Raw genomic sequence first — 14,710 nt, forward strand, 5'->3', positions numbered from 1 at the left:
CTAGTGGCTTCAAGTGATACACATCTTTGTTGTCTTTCAGGTCTGTAGATCAGAAGTCCGATATGGGTCTCATTGGGCTAAAATCAAGGTGTTGACAGGGCGGTGTTCCTTTTGGAGATTCGAGGAGAGAATCCATTCCCTTGCCTTTTCCAGCTTCTAGAAGCCACCTACATTCCGTGGCGAATGGCCCCCTCCTCCATCTTCAGAGCCAGCATCGGAATAGCTTCAAATCTCTCTCTTCCTCTGACCCTTGCTTTCAGTTTAGCACACATGCATTTCTCTTACATACATTTGTCAAAACCCATAGAACGTGCAGCACCAAGAGTGAACCCTCAGGTAAACCATGGACTTGGGATGGTAATGATGTGTTGATGTAGATTCATCGATTGTAACAAGTGTACCATCTGGTGGGAGGTGTTGATGGTGGGAAGGCTGTGGATATCTGGGGAAAGGGAGTATATAGGATATTTCTGTACTTTCTGCTCAGTATTGCTCTGAACCCCACAACAGCCAAAACAAAAATAAAATCTTGGGCATTCCCTGGTCGTCCAGTGGTTAGGACTCCGAGCTTCCACTGCAGGGTGCATGGCCTCAATCCCTGCTCAGGGAACTAAGATCCCACAAGCCATGCGGCACGGCTAAAAATATGCATATATATATAATTATATATATATATATAATTTATATATATAAATATATATAATTTTTAAAAAAGTCTTTTAAGGGAAGAATGAGCTGTGTAATGTTTGTGAAAAGGTTAGGAACTACTGCATTAAACCTACCTTATTTCAACCTTACGTCCTGAGAGCTGCACACATTCCTGCCCCTGATGGGAGGAAACCAGGGTGTGGTGACATTTCATGCAGCTCAGTGTCACCTTCAGCATCAGCGTAGAGCAGAAGTGGGCAACCAGAAACCAGCACTGTTTAGCCCTGTGCCAATTACTTCTGCACTGTGCCACTTCAAGCTCACAGTAACCCTACAAGAGAAATATTAACATTTCCATTTTTAAAGTGAGAAAAGTGGGGCTCAGAAAGGTTAAGTAATTTGCCAAGCTACAGGTTGAAGGGCCTGGATTCAAAGCTAGGTTTGTGTGGGCTCAAAGCTCATGCCAGGCTTCCTCCTCAAGTCACAAGAGAGGAAAAGGTGGTTCTTTGTGTGTGTTCTGAGCTCTGGATGTGGAAAACAGGCAGAAAAATGGACCTGCAAACCAGGAGTGGTCCCAAGGGCTAGTTCACTGGTGAAGGTAACCTCTCATATTCATATAAAAGCCTGGTTGCCACTGGAGGAATTCCCAACCCTTGGAAGATGCCACTGGTCCCCGTGGGCTCTCACAGGAAAGAGGAACCTGGTCTAAGGCCACCAGACCTGACCAAGCCATGCTGGAGCGGAGAGGGGCCGGCAGAGGGCGCTGTGCAGACATGGTGGGCTCAAGTCTTACCATAGAACTCTGCCTGGCGAAGGCCGAGCAAGTGCTGAGGGCCAGGGATGGAGAGGTCATTTTTTTTTTTTTTTTAACATCTTTATTGGGGTATAATTACTTTACAATGGTGTGTTAGTTTCTGCTTTATAACAAAGTGAATCAGTTATACATATACATATGTTCCCATATCTCTTCCCTCTTGCGTCTCCCTCCCTCCCACCCTCCCTATCCCACCCCTCCAGGCTGTCACAAAGCACCGAGCCAATATCCCTGTGCCATGCGGCTGCTTCCCACTAGCTATCTACCTTACTACGTTTGTTAGTGTGTATATGTCCATGACTCTCTCTCGCCCTGTCACAGCTCACCCTTCCCCCTCCCCATAACCTCAAGTCCGTTCTCTAGGAGTCTGCGTCTTTATTCCTGCCTTACCCCTAGGTTCTTCATGACATTTTTTTTTTCTTAAATTCCATATATATGTGTTAGCATACGGTATTTGTCTTTTTCTTTCTGACTTACTTCACTGTGTATGACAGACTCTAGGTCTATCCACCTCATTACAAATAGCTCAATTTCCTTTCTTTTTATGGCTGAGTAATATTCCATTGTATATATGTGCCACATCTTCTTTATCCTTTCATCCGATGATGGGCACTTAGGTTGTTTCCATCTCCGGGCTATTGTAAATAGAGCTGTGATGAACATTTTGGTACATGACTCTTTTTGAATTTCGGTTTTCTCAGGGTATATGCCCAGTAGTGGGATTGCTGGGTCATATGGTAGTTCTATTTGTAGTTTTTTAAGGAACCTCCATACTGTTCTCCATAGTGGCTGAACCAATTCACATTCCCACCAGCAGTGCAAGAGGGTTCCCTTTTCTCCACACCCTCTCCAGCATTTATTGTTTCTAGATTTTTTGATGATGGCCATTCTGACTGGTGTGAGATGATACCTCAATGTAGTTTTGATTTGCATTTCTCTAATGATTAATGATGTTGAGCATTCTTTCATGTGTTTGTTGGCAGTCTGTATATCTTCTTTGGAGAAATGTCTATTTAGGTCTTCTGCCCATTTTTGGATTGGGTTGTTTGAAGAGGTCATTTTGAGCTAAATTTGTTTCTTTCCCTTGAGACAAAGTAACACAGCATACTTTTCAGAAAGCTTTGGAGAGTGAATTTTGCCTCTTGCAAAATCACTAATTGTTGTGGGTTTCTTTCACTTACATAAGACTTCCTTTTGCCGCAATGGATGTCGAGGAGACACTGTAGAAAAGCGGGTAGAATAAAGTGGGCATGCCCCATCCCAGATCTGCCTCTTGTTAGAGGTGTGGGTTTTCTCTGAAACTCGTTTGTGTTTTTGGATGCTGGAGATCGAAGGCTTTATCTTACAGGTTTGTTCTGAAGACTAAAGAAAAGACACAGTAAAGGTAAGTACACAGTCTCACTCAGCTTGCAATCATTTTGGTCTTATGATCTATTTACAGTCTTAAAAATTATTGAAGACTCAAAGAGCTTTTTTTTTTTTTTGGCCATGCAGCTTGCAGGGATCTTAGTTCCCTGACCAGGGGCTGAAACCAGGCCCACAGCAATGAAAGTGCCGAGTTCTAACGACTGGACCGCCAGGGAATTCCCTCAAAGAGCTTTTGTTTAAGTGGGTTCTATCATATTTACTACATTAAAAACTAAGATTTACTTTTCAATTAAATTTCTCATTAAAATATCTATTTCGTTAGGAAAAAAATATTAATTAGCAAGAAAAGTTGTAAAGCAACTATACTGCAATTTAAAAAAGAGTAACCAAAAATATGTATCAATTAGCCCATCACAGGCTAACTTAAAAACATGTTTTTATGAAAAATAACTGTATTGTCAAAATAAAAAGTATTTAGTTAGAAGAGTGACAGTGCATTTTTGCAAACCTCTTTAATGTCTGACATTCGCGCATATGTTCTACATGCAAACTGTTGTGATATCACACATCAGTAGCCTCTAGAAAACTCTATTGTACACCATGGAAGAATGGGAGTGAAAAATGCAAATAACATCCTTGCGTTCTATGGAAATAGTTTTGATCCAGGCATTCAATAAGTGAGAGTGATTACACTGTTCCCCAAGGGAGTTCATACCAATTTTGGGTGGCTACTCCAGCCTGTAACATAGGACGCTCTGTGTGCACAGGAGGTAAGCTGGTCCTTGGAGAAACCCGTGAGGGTTATGAGAGGTTTTACTCAGCATGCAAAGAGTCTGATGAGGAATCAAGTCATTGACGAGATGACTCAGACCTTGCACAGTTAGAACAAGTCTGAGCTCATGGTGTTTCCAGTGAGTGCCGAGTTGATATCTATTTTGAACATACAAAATCCAGAAGTCATAAAAAAGAATGAAATTCTGCCGTTTGCAGCAATGTGTTTGGACCTAGAGAATATTAAATTTAGTGAAATAAGTCAGAAAAAGACAAATACTAAAAACAGAACTACCATATGATTCAGCAATTCTACTCCTGGGTATATATCTGGGAAAAAATGAGAACACTAATTTCAAAAGATACACCTCAGGGCTTCCCTGGTGGCGCAGTGGTTGAGAGTCTGCCTGCCGATGCAGGGAACACAGGTTCGTGCCCCCGTCCGGGAAGATCCCACATGCCGCGGAGCGGCTGGGCCCGTGAGCCATGGCCGCTGAGCCTGTGCGTCCGGAGCCTGTGCTCCGCAACGGGAGAGGCCACAACAGTGAGAGGCCCGCGTACCACACACACACACACACAAAATACACCTCAATGTTCATAGCAGCACTATTTACAATAGCCAAGACATGGAAGCAACACAAGTGCCCATCAACAGATGATTGGATTAAGAAGATGTGTGTGTGTGTGTGTGTGTGTGTACATATATATACACACACAATGAAATATTACTCAGCCATTAAAAAAGAATGAAATACTACCATTTGCAGCAATGTGGATGGATCTACAGAATATTATACTTAGTGAAATAAGTCAGACAGTGTTTACTATATGATATCACTTACATGTGGAATCTAAAAAATATTACAAAAGAATATATATATGCAAAACAGAAACAGACTCAGATATAGAAAACTAACTAGTGGTTACCAAAGGAGAAAGGAAGAGTGGAAGGGAAAAATTAGGGGTATGGAATTAAGAGATACAAAACTACTACGTATAAAGTAGATAAGCAACAAGGATACATTGTACAGCACAAGGAATTATAGCCATTATTGTGTCATGGTTTTGAATGGAGCATAATTCGTAAAAATACTGAATCGCTAGGCTGTATACCTGAAATTAATATAGTATTGTGAACCAACTCCACTTCAACTAAAAACAAAAGTCATGGAAGCCACTCAGAGAGCAACTGGTTAACCAAACATTTTATTTCAAATGAACATAAAATCTGCCTTTCAATGACTTCTAAAATGTCTCATTTCCTTCCTGCTTGGGATGATGAGATGCATTTACTGCGCTTCAGTCTCCTCCCCAGCAGGCATCTGAGCCTGATGAGTCCTGCGTTAATGAGCCTCTGCCTCCTGCTGAGACTTGTGTGACTTCCTTGGGCCCTAACTGCCCTGCATCTGCCCAGGCGGGCATGAAGTCCCCCAGGCTGCCTTCAGCAGAGGGAGAACCAGAGCCAGTGCTTCAGCGGCTGTGCGGGTCGCGGTGTCCCTGGGTCTCTGTCAAAGTCTCGGTTACCTCAGTCACCAGATTCCTCTTCCTTCCCTCCTCCCCGTCCCCTGTTCCTCCTCACTCCTGTCCATCCCATTACAAAGCTCCCTCGCCTTGATCCTTTGGACTCTCTTAGTCCTCTCTGCAACCCTCATTTCTCCCCCTAGGTTCCTCTGTCAGCCTGAATCCTCTTCACTGACTCACGGCTCTCTCCCTGTCCTGTCCCACCTCTCCATTTGGGCCCTTCTTCCTCCCTCTTCTCTCTTCCGTGCCTTTGAGTAGAACTCCCTTCACGTGCCAGGGCCATGCTGGGCTCTTGTACATAATTAAGATGCAGTTGGGAATTCCCTGGCAGTCCAGTGGTTAGGACTTGTTGCTTTCACTGCTGTGGGCCTGGGCTCAACCCCTGGTCGGGGAATGAAGATCCCACAAGCCCTGCAGAGCAGCCAAAAAAAACCCAAAAACATGCAGTCTACAAAGTAAGTAGCATTTGTACCCATTTTCCGGACCAGAAAACTAAGGCACAAAGGAATTAAGTAACTTGCCCCTGAGACCAGCCTGTGACCCTTCCTCTCCAGACTCTCCATCTCATCACTGTTGCCTCTTTAAGTAGCTTCTTCATTTGGACACTGTCCATCTTCACTGTCTTTCCCATGTGCTACCTTTGATAGGTCTCACCACACACACCCCTACCACGTGCCCTCTAAGTGCATCTTGCAAAAGACTGCAAATTGATGGAGTCCCTGCGATGTGACAGGAACTGCTCTAGGGCCCGGGAGAGAGCAGTGAGCAGGGCTTCTCTCACGGAGCTTCCAGTCTCTTCCTTTTTTGCACTGACATTCAGACTCGTTCGGGCCCTTTTGCTTCATCGGCTGGCTTCTGCCTTTGTTCCAGAAACACTTTTATCTTGGGCAGATATGGACTGGACAATGCTTTGCTTTGTGTTGTGTCTTTAGCAAACCTCTTCCAGCCTCTCCTCTCTCAAGGTTACTCTGCTGGCCATTCCCGGGTTTGTCCCCAGCGTTTAAGGTGTCAGCTGGCTCTGAGCCCTCAGCTTTTCCATATCCGCACCCCACCCCCATCCGGCCCTACCCCGTACCGCTTCATGAGAAAGCCGCCATTTCAGGGAAGCTGGCCTTTCTAGAACCTCACACACACTCCCGGCAGCCCATCCCCCACTGCTTGCTGAAAGCAGGAAGCTGGTGCAGCTGTAGAAGCTGAAGGGCGATGGCAGGTCAGGGCCTGCCTGGGATGCTAGAGCTTAGTGAGGCCAAGGGCAAGCCAGAGGCCCCTGAGAGCTAGACCTAAGTGAGGAAGAGCCAGGTTAGAGAAGAGGAAACAGGTTAAGTGCTTCATTCATTCATTCATTCATTCATTCAGAATATGTATTCAGTACCTTTTTTGTTTCAGGCATTATTCTAGGCCTGGGCTACAGCTATGAACAGAACCAACGAATCTGCCCTTGTGAAGTTTGCAATATATTGGGAAAGACAAACCATAAACAAATAAATATATACAAGTGTCAGATGGTGATAAATATTATAAGGAGAAATAAAGCAGCGTCTGGGGACAGAGCTGATGGAAGTGGGGAAAGGGTGCTCTTTTAGATAGTGTCGTCAGAGAAGAGCTCTTCTAGGAGGGGTGGCATTTAAGTGAAGTAATAAAATGAAGTAAGAGAATGGTCCAAGTGAATGCCAGATAGAGAGTACTGCGGGCAGAGGAAATAGCTGTTGCAAAACCCCTGAGGTGGGAGTGTGCTTGTTGGCTTTGAGTGGAAGGAAGCAGGAGGACAGCATTGCTGGAGGGAATAAGAGAGAAGGGGGGTCAGGGGTGAGGGTGGGGAGGGGCAGGGGAGCCTGAGCCCCAGTCACTAGGGCGCTAGGTCCCAGATACAGTGCTGTTTATACTGCACCATGCTGCCTCTTTAAGGAGTTATCATGAGAGGGAGTCTGGTTTTGAAGATCAGCAAAAATGATGCTTTGGGCTCTCTTGACATTTTCTTTCCTTCAGTTCATTTGCAAACCAACCAACAATCAGAGTGAAGGTTATACACGAGATCAAGAATACAAAGAACAAAGCTTCCTAATACCTCCCTTATTCTTTGCAGAGGCGTACCCCAAGTTCTGAGTTCACGTAGCCCATGTGGAGAGTGGAATCTGCCATCAAGAGGAGCCCAGAACCCTTGGGCTGAGGAGGGTCATGTTGCCTTCGGGGGCTCTGCCTCTAATTTATTGGTACATTCTCCTATAGACTGAACTGTGTCAGCCCCCAAATTCATATGTTCAAGCCCTAACCACAATGTGACTATATTTGGAGATAGGACCTTAAGGAGGTAATTAAGATCATAAGGGTGGGGCCCTAAAGTGATATGACTGGTGTCCTTATAAGAAGAGGAAGAGATACAAGAGGCTCTCTCCCTCTCTGTGCAAACAGAGAAAAGGCCATGTGAGGACATAGTGAGAAGGTAGTGGTCTACAAGTCAGAAGGTGAGGCCTCACCAAAGTGAAAGGTGAAATAAGATGGGGTCGCTCATGTCAAGGGGTTTTCAATGGAGCTGGGGGGACATATAGGAGGTGGGCCTTATGCAGGCCCTCACTCCGGTGGAACTGTGAACTTTTGAACTGGGCCAAGTAGCAAATATTCGAAGAACTCTGCAAGAACACCTGCAACTTGCTCCAGCAATGGGCTTCTGCCTAGTGACAGCCTTAGCAACCAAAGCATGTGTAGCCAAGGCAAGCTTTCGGCTGTCGACACCAATCAAAATTCTTTGTAAACAGCTTACGCAAGCATTTCCTTTTGTCTTTAAAACTTCCCGACTTTCACTCCCTAAAGGGACACTATTTTGGTTGCTACTCAAATCTGTGTACCCTGAATTGCAGTTCTTCGATCCTGAATAAACACTTTGATTGATTGCCTACTGAGAACTTAAAGTTGACACCGGGAACCAACCCGGATGGCACCTTGATCTTGGGTTTCTAGCCTCCGAAACTGTAAGAAAATGTCTGTAGTTTAAGCCACCCAGTCTGTGGAATTTTGTTATAGCAGCCTGAGCTCACTAAAACACATTCCAATGAGTTACTTCTGTATTCTGTTTATTATGCATCACGGGACCTCTGGCAGGCCTGGCGATGGCCTACCTCACCATCAAATCAGAAAGGAAGGCTCCCTCTGACTTCTAGGAAGGGCAGTTTTGCTCGCAGGAGGGGTGAGCAAGAGGTAATTTGGAATCCGAGATGCACTTGTTTATGCCTCTATTTCTTCACCTATAAAATGGGGAAGATAATACCAGTGCTTTGGGGGAAGTTCTAAATATAAAATTCAGTTGAATAAACAGCTGTTGACATCATTTATGCATAAGGCGTTGTACTGGGAAGGATGTAAGGGTAAATATGTATGCTTCCCTTATGGGAAAATTTTTTCAATCATAAGGTTTATGTGTTTAATAACTGTGAAAATATTTTGCGACATTTTTAAATGAGGGTTTTTTTCATAATGTTAACAATCTTGTTACTTGTTTAATGTAAACCTACTGATTTTGTAATCATTATAATAGTCTAAGTACTGTCTCTTAAGGTGTTAAAACATTTACAAGACTAATAGATTTGTGAATTGAATTTAACATTTGGAAGTATTGGATTAGGTTTGCAATGTTTAAATATTTGGGACAATTCACTCTTAAATTTATATATTTTGATTTACTAGTTATGTAAGTAGTCTGAGAGTATTTAGAGGATTGTTGATTATTTAATGTTCAAAGAAATGCTAATCATTTAATAAAAGTGTGTGTAAGATTACTACATTATGCATCACCCCTAGGTAACAAAAAGTTGGGGAGAAGTGGAGGGTATTAAGAATGCAGCGTAAGGACTTGCCTGGTGGTCCATTGTTAAGACTCTGTGCTTCTACTGCAGGGGGCACGGGTTCGATCCCTGGTGGGGGAACTAAGGTCCCACATGCCGAGCTGCGCAGCCAGAAAAAAAAAAAAAAAAAGAACGCATGGGGGGGTGTAGAGGGACTCTAGAGCAGCTGCCTGATGTTTGAGAGATAATGACAGAGAGGAGAGTGGAGGAAAACTGCTATATGCTAAGAAAACAAATCCTCTTGGGCATTTTCTGGAAGGGTTATAATAAAGATTCTAAGTGCTTAATTACTCTTCGGTTGCCAGGCTGTGTTTCTTTAAATACGACCCCATGCTATGATTGGACCAAAAAAAATACCTGGCTTTACACAAGTCACAGGAGTAAATGTGCAAGGTTAATGCACAGAATGATTTAAATGAAGCAGCTTTCTCTGCAGTATCATCCAAATGGACCCAAAGACTTTCCTTCAGAAAACTACAAATGGACTAAACTTAAAATGCCTGCAAAATGACTGTGTCCAAGTTGGTGTATAGATAGAGGATGATGTTATTTAGATCAGAGTATCTCAGAAAACCCACAAGGCTGGAACTTACATCCAATGCTTGAAATGTTTCCCTTTTGACCTACAAATGACCTCACAGACAGATGCGCGTGCACACACACACACACACACACACACACACACTGAGCCGGGATTCTGTTTCGGTTCTCTCTTTCATGACTATTTCGCACGACTGTAATAGTTCAAATTTTCTGACCCTGTGGTGTGGTGGAATTCAGGACACACCATCTCAAAATATGGCACCTTGGCGTATTGAATATTTGGGGCTGAGGGAATTTGAAAGAACAGCAGAAGCAGGAAGGTCACTCTGACCCTTCCCACCACCCCTCTTCCCAGAAAACAGGTCATAAAACCTTCATGTGAGGCGTGCCCTCCCTATACCCAGAGGAAGAGAGTATCCTTGTCTCAGAAGACCAAGGGACTCCAAGCAGAATCTGAACAGGCCTTGCCAGGTTTTCCCCAGTTTACTCCACTCACCTTATATTCCTTAAGCTGTCATATTTCTACCTGACTGCCCACTCTTCATCAAGCCTAGCATAAAAACACTCAGGTCTAACTCTGTCTTCCAGGTCTTCATTTCCTTATTAAGGCTCCTGTGTCATGTAAAATTTATATTCAATAAATGTGTATGTTCCTTTCTTGTTCATCTGTTCCAGTGCGTGTTTTTCCAACGCCACCAAGCAGTTAACTCAGTTCTGACACTATCTACCTGGAGAGAGCATCAGATTTCACAGGTTAAGTGTCCAGTCCCGTCGACTGCCCACCCGCTCCTTCACGTTAGATGCCAATTGCAACTCCAGGTTGTTACCTGTGCTTCTGACCAACTGGCTATACATTGGAAGGTCCCCTGACCTCCTCCTTGGGTGTGGTTAATTTGCTAGAGTGGCTCACAGGACGGAGAAAAACATTTACTTACGTTTACCAGTTTATTATAAAGGATATTAGGGAATCCCCTGGCGCTCCAGTGGTTAGGATTCGGTGCTCTCACTTCTGGGGCCCGGGTTTGGTCACGAACTAAGATCCCACAAGCCATGAGGAGCAGACAAAAAAGAAAAAGTAATGAACAGATTTTTGATCATTAAAAAAAATATAGTAAAGGCTATGATGAACAGCCAGATGAAGAGGTACATAAGGGGTCCGGAAGGGTCCCAAGGGCAGAGCTTCTGTCCCCTTGGAACTGTGTGCACTACCATCCCAGCATGTGGCTGCTTCATCAACCCAGAATCTCATGAACTCCTGAAGCTCAAGGGTTTTACAGAGCTTCATCTGTAGCCCCCGCCTCCCCTTCCCAGAGTTCAGTGGATGGTGCTGAAAGTTCCAACCCTCTAATCACTTGGTCTTTCTAATGACCCACCCCACCCTGAGGCTATCGAGGGGTCCCACCCTAAGGCACCTCATTAGATAAACTCGGTGTTCTTGAAGGGGAAATCTTCTGAGAAACGAGAGAGACACTCTTATCACTCAGGAAACGCCAACGGTTTTAGGAGCTCTAAGATAGGATCCAGGGACAAAGCCCAAACAGATTTCTTATTTGACTACATCTATATTTGTCAGTTTCATTTTCAGACACTGCCAGGGACCCTAAAAAAAAAGAATCTCCTTCCTCTCCTACAGGTTCTCCCTACAAAATAAGCAAGATTTATTGAGTGCCTACTCTGTACCCAGTACTTTCCTGGCTGCCGTTACATACTTTATCCTGTATTATCTTCACAACACTGTGAGATAGATTTCACTACCTTCATCTTTACAGATTAGAAAATCAGAGCTTCTGGAGATTGCCTTCCTTGCCTGAGAATCCAGAGCCAGAGTTCAGATGCTGGTCTCCCAGACTGTGAGTCCACGACCTCCCCAATGCACTCAACTGCTTTCTAGAAACATAGCCTCGAGTCTTGTATGTGACCTGTAACCTAGTCCTCACTGTTCCGTGGCTTTCTCTTTTTTGCAGCCTTGTGGCAACATGGAAACAAACCAACACAAAATAAACCCCATAACCTCTGGTTTAAGGTCGTGCATTTCAAGATTCCCTAGAGAACAGATGGTCAGGACTGAATTCAACCATGTTTGGATTACTCTTGATTTCTAGCACACAGCTTTGAGAGTCTAACCTTTCTTGTTTGAGGTGATGGCTTTATTCCTGTATTTCTGGAAGTGACTATGTGACCGAGTCCGAGCTCGCTCTGCTTGCCGCATGACAGACCAATGAATCAGAGACGAGGTGTTCTGGCAAGGAACGTGAGTTTATTCAGAAAGCCGGCAGATCGAGAAGATGGCAGACTAGTGTCTCTGAAAAACCATCTTATTGGGGTTTGGATGCCAGTTTCTTTCAGAGGGGGAGGAGATGAGGAAGTTAAGTAAAAAGGCCATAAGTTTTGCAAATGTCCCCTGGAATGGCCAGCCTCGGGGAGGGGATGTGTTCATTTCCTCTTTCTTGCAGCCATCCGTAGGCGGACAGGATCAGAGTATCTCAGAAAACCCACAAGGCTGGACTTTGTACAAAGGGACTTTGGTTTAACATTCAGGCCGAGGGGCAGGGTTCCCTGAGACAGGCCATTATGTATGATTATAATAACAAAAGCAACGAAGGTTAAAGTCAAAGAAACAGATCTGATTTAGCTCTTCCCTGTTACAACTATATTTAGGAAAGAAGTTGTTTATAGATGTCAGCATTTGAGAGGCAGTTAAGGAGACCCAGAGTGCCTTTGAGTCATAATAAATTAGGCTTCTGTGACATCAGTTCTTATGTAAAGAAGACTGAAGTCATTTGTTCCGGGAGCCCTTGGGGGGCATGTGGAGGTATTCCAGGAGGCTTGCTTCTCCCTCATCACATGAGCGAATGCCAGCATCTGAACTCCCTCTGTCCAGTGCTGCATTCTGCTCAGCATAATCATTGCAATCTTTTAAGTAAGGACACAAGTACACCCTATTTTCAGAACAGTCAAAATAGCAAAATTCAAATACAAAGAATGGACAAATAAGGGACCAACTCATCCCCAAATACTTATTTGCTTTAAGTAAACATTCACTGCATGATTTCATTTGCAGGGCAGACCCCCCAAAGGCATTTAACTCGTAAGGTGATTAATATGAACTCTATTTATGCAAAAATCTTGTAGCATAGAATAGCTGGCATTTCTGTGGGGTTTCATCGATTTCAAAAGGATTTGACGTATGTTTTCATATTTTATTTTGTCCTCAGGACCGCTTTGCAAGATGGGGTGAGTATTGTCATTCCCGTGTTACAGATGAGAAAACTAAGGCAAAGACAAGCTAAGTCCTTGGCCAGAGGTCACATAGCTGGAAAGTATCTGAGCTGAGGCAAGATCCCAGCTCATGTGACTCTCTGTTAAAACACTCCCCTTTATAAGCATACTTCTTTTTTAGATTTATTTTTTCCTTTGAAGCAGGACTCAGATACTTCGGAGTTATTTTGGAGTATATTCAAATTTGAAATGGAGAACTGTTTGTAAAAAATGACTTTTCTTCCAAAGAGGGTAGCTGGATATCTGTATGATTCTGAAAAGAGGATCTAAAAATATACCTCATCAGGATCACCAGTGAAGCTTTAAAAAAAACACAGATGATCACGCTGGACTACAAATATACTCAGTAAGACTTTCCAGGTGTGGGTTTATTTGTTTTTCTTTAAAGCTAAAGAGTCGACTCAGCCAAAGCTAAAAAGCACAAGTTCAAATGTGGCCAGAGTGAGGCAATCTGAGGACTGCTAATGAGGATCATAGATTTTCAGAGTGAATGGCTCCTATGCGCAAAGATTTATCCCATCTCCTTGCAGGCAAACCTAATAAAATTAATTCGTACTTAACTCCTCTAGCAGAGAAGAGAGAATGAATCATTTGTAATCGAAGGTAATCAAGAATAAGTTCTGTTTAGCTTTAGAACATGTTTCTATATTTATGTTGAAGATCTAGCCTATAAGCTCTTTCTAGAGTAACGTTCTTCATACATGGATGATTCTAGTCATTATATTACTCTGCTCAGAAGTCTTCCATGGTCTCCCACTGCCGCCCCCCTGAATACCTGTAAGTCCACCAGTCCACATCAGAGTGCTTACAATTTTCAAAAAGCACTAGATTTTGTTTGGGTCTTTATCCATGTCCCTCAACTTGAAATTCCCTTTACTTTTCTCTTCCACAATGTCTGCCTGCTAAATTCTGCCCATGGTTTGACTGGGTTCAGCTAGGAAGTTCTCACTTGGGGAGTTTCCTGGGGTGGGAGCTAGAGGGAAGCTGGGGCTGGAGTCATCTGAAACCCTAGCTGTCCACCCAGGGGGGCTTACTCACATGGCTGGCTGTTGATGCTGGCTGTCGGCTAGGAACTTGGCTGTTAACCAAAACATCTTCACGTTCTCTCTCCAGGTAGCTTGGTCTTCTCATAGAACAGCAGTCACATTCTAAGAGGGAGCATCTCAAGAGCAAAGGTCCAAAACACTCAGGCAGAAGCCTCAAGGCCTGTTGTAACTGAAAGTCCCAGAATGTCCCTTCTGCTGTATCCTGTTGTCCAAACAGGTCATTAAGCCCAGCCCAGATTCAAGAGGAGGGGAATTACATTCTACTTTTTTTTTTTTGCGGTACGCAGGCCTCTCACTGTTGTGGCCTCTCCCTCCCGTCGCGGAGCACAGGCTCCGGACGCGCAGACTCAGCGGCCATGGCTCACGGGCCCAGCCGCCCCGCAGCCTGTGGGATCCTCCCGGACTGGGGCACGAACCCGTGTCCCCTGTATCAGCAGGCGGACTCCCAACCACTGCGCCACCAGGGAAGCCCTGTTTTTCTTTTTGCTGTCCTGATTGGGTGATTTATATTATTCTATCTTCCAGCTGACCTATACATTCCTTCTTCTGTATCACCTAGTCTGCTCTTAATTCCTTCTAGTGTGTTTTTCATTTCAATTATTGTATTCTTCAGTTCTGACTGGTTCTGTTTTATATTTCCTGTTTCCGTGTTAAAATTCTCACTGGTTTCATCTATTCTCTTCCCTAATTCAGTTAGCATTCTTATTACTAACGCTTTGAAGCCTTTATCTGGTAAATTGTTTATTTCTGTTTCATTAGTTGTTTTCTTCAGGGGTTTTCACTTGCTCTTTCAATTGAAACAAATTCCTCTCTCTTTTCATTTTGCTTAACTTTCTCTGTCTCTATGAAATTAGATGTAACAGTTACCTATTGTGGTCTTAAGG

Source organism: Globicephala melas, chromosome 18 (genome assembly GCF_963455315.2).
Source record: "Globicephala melas chromosome 18, mGloMel1.2, whole genome shotgun sequence".
Classification (NCBI taxonomy): domain Eukaryota; kingdom Metazoa; phylum Chordata; class Mammalia; order Artiodactyla; family Delphinidae; genus Globicephala; species Globicephala melas.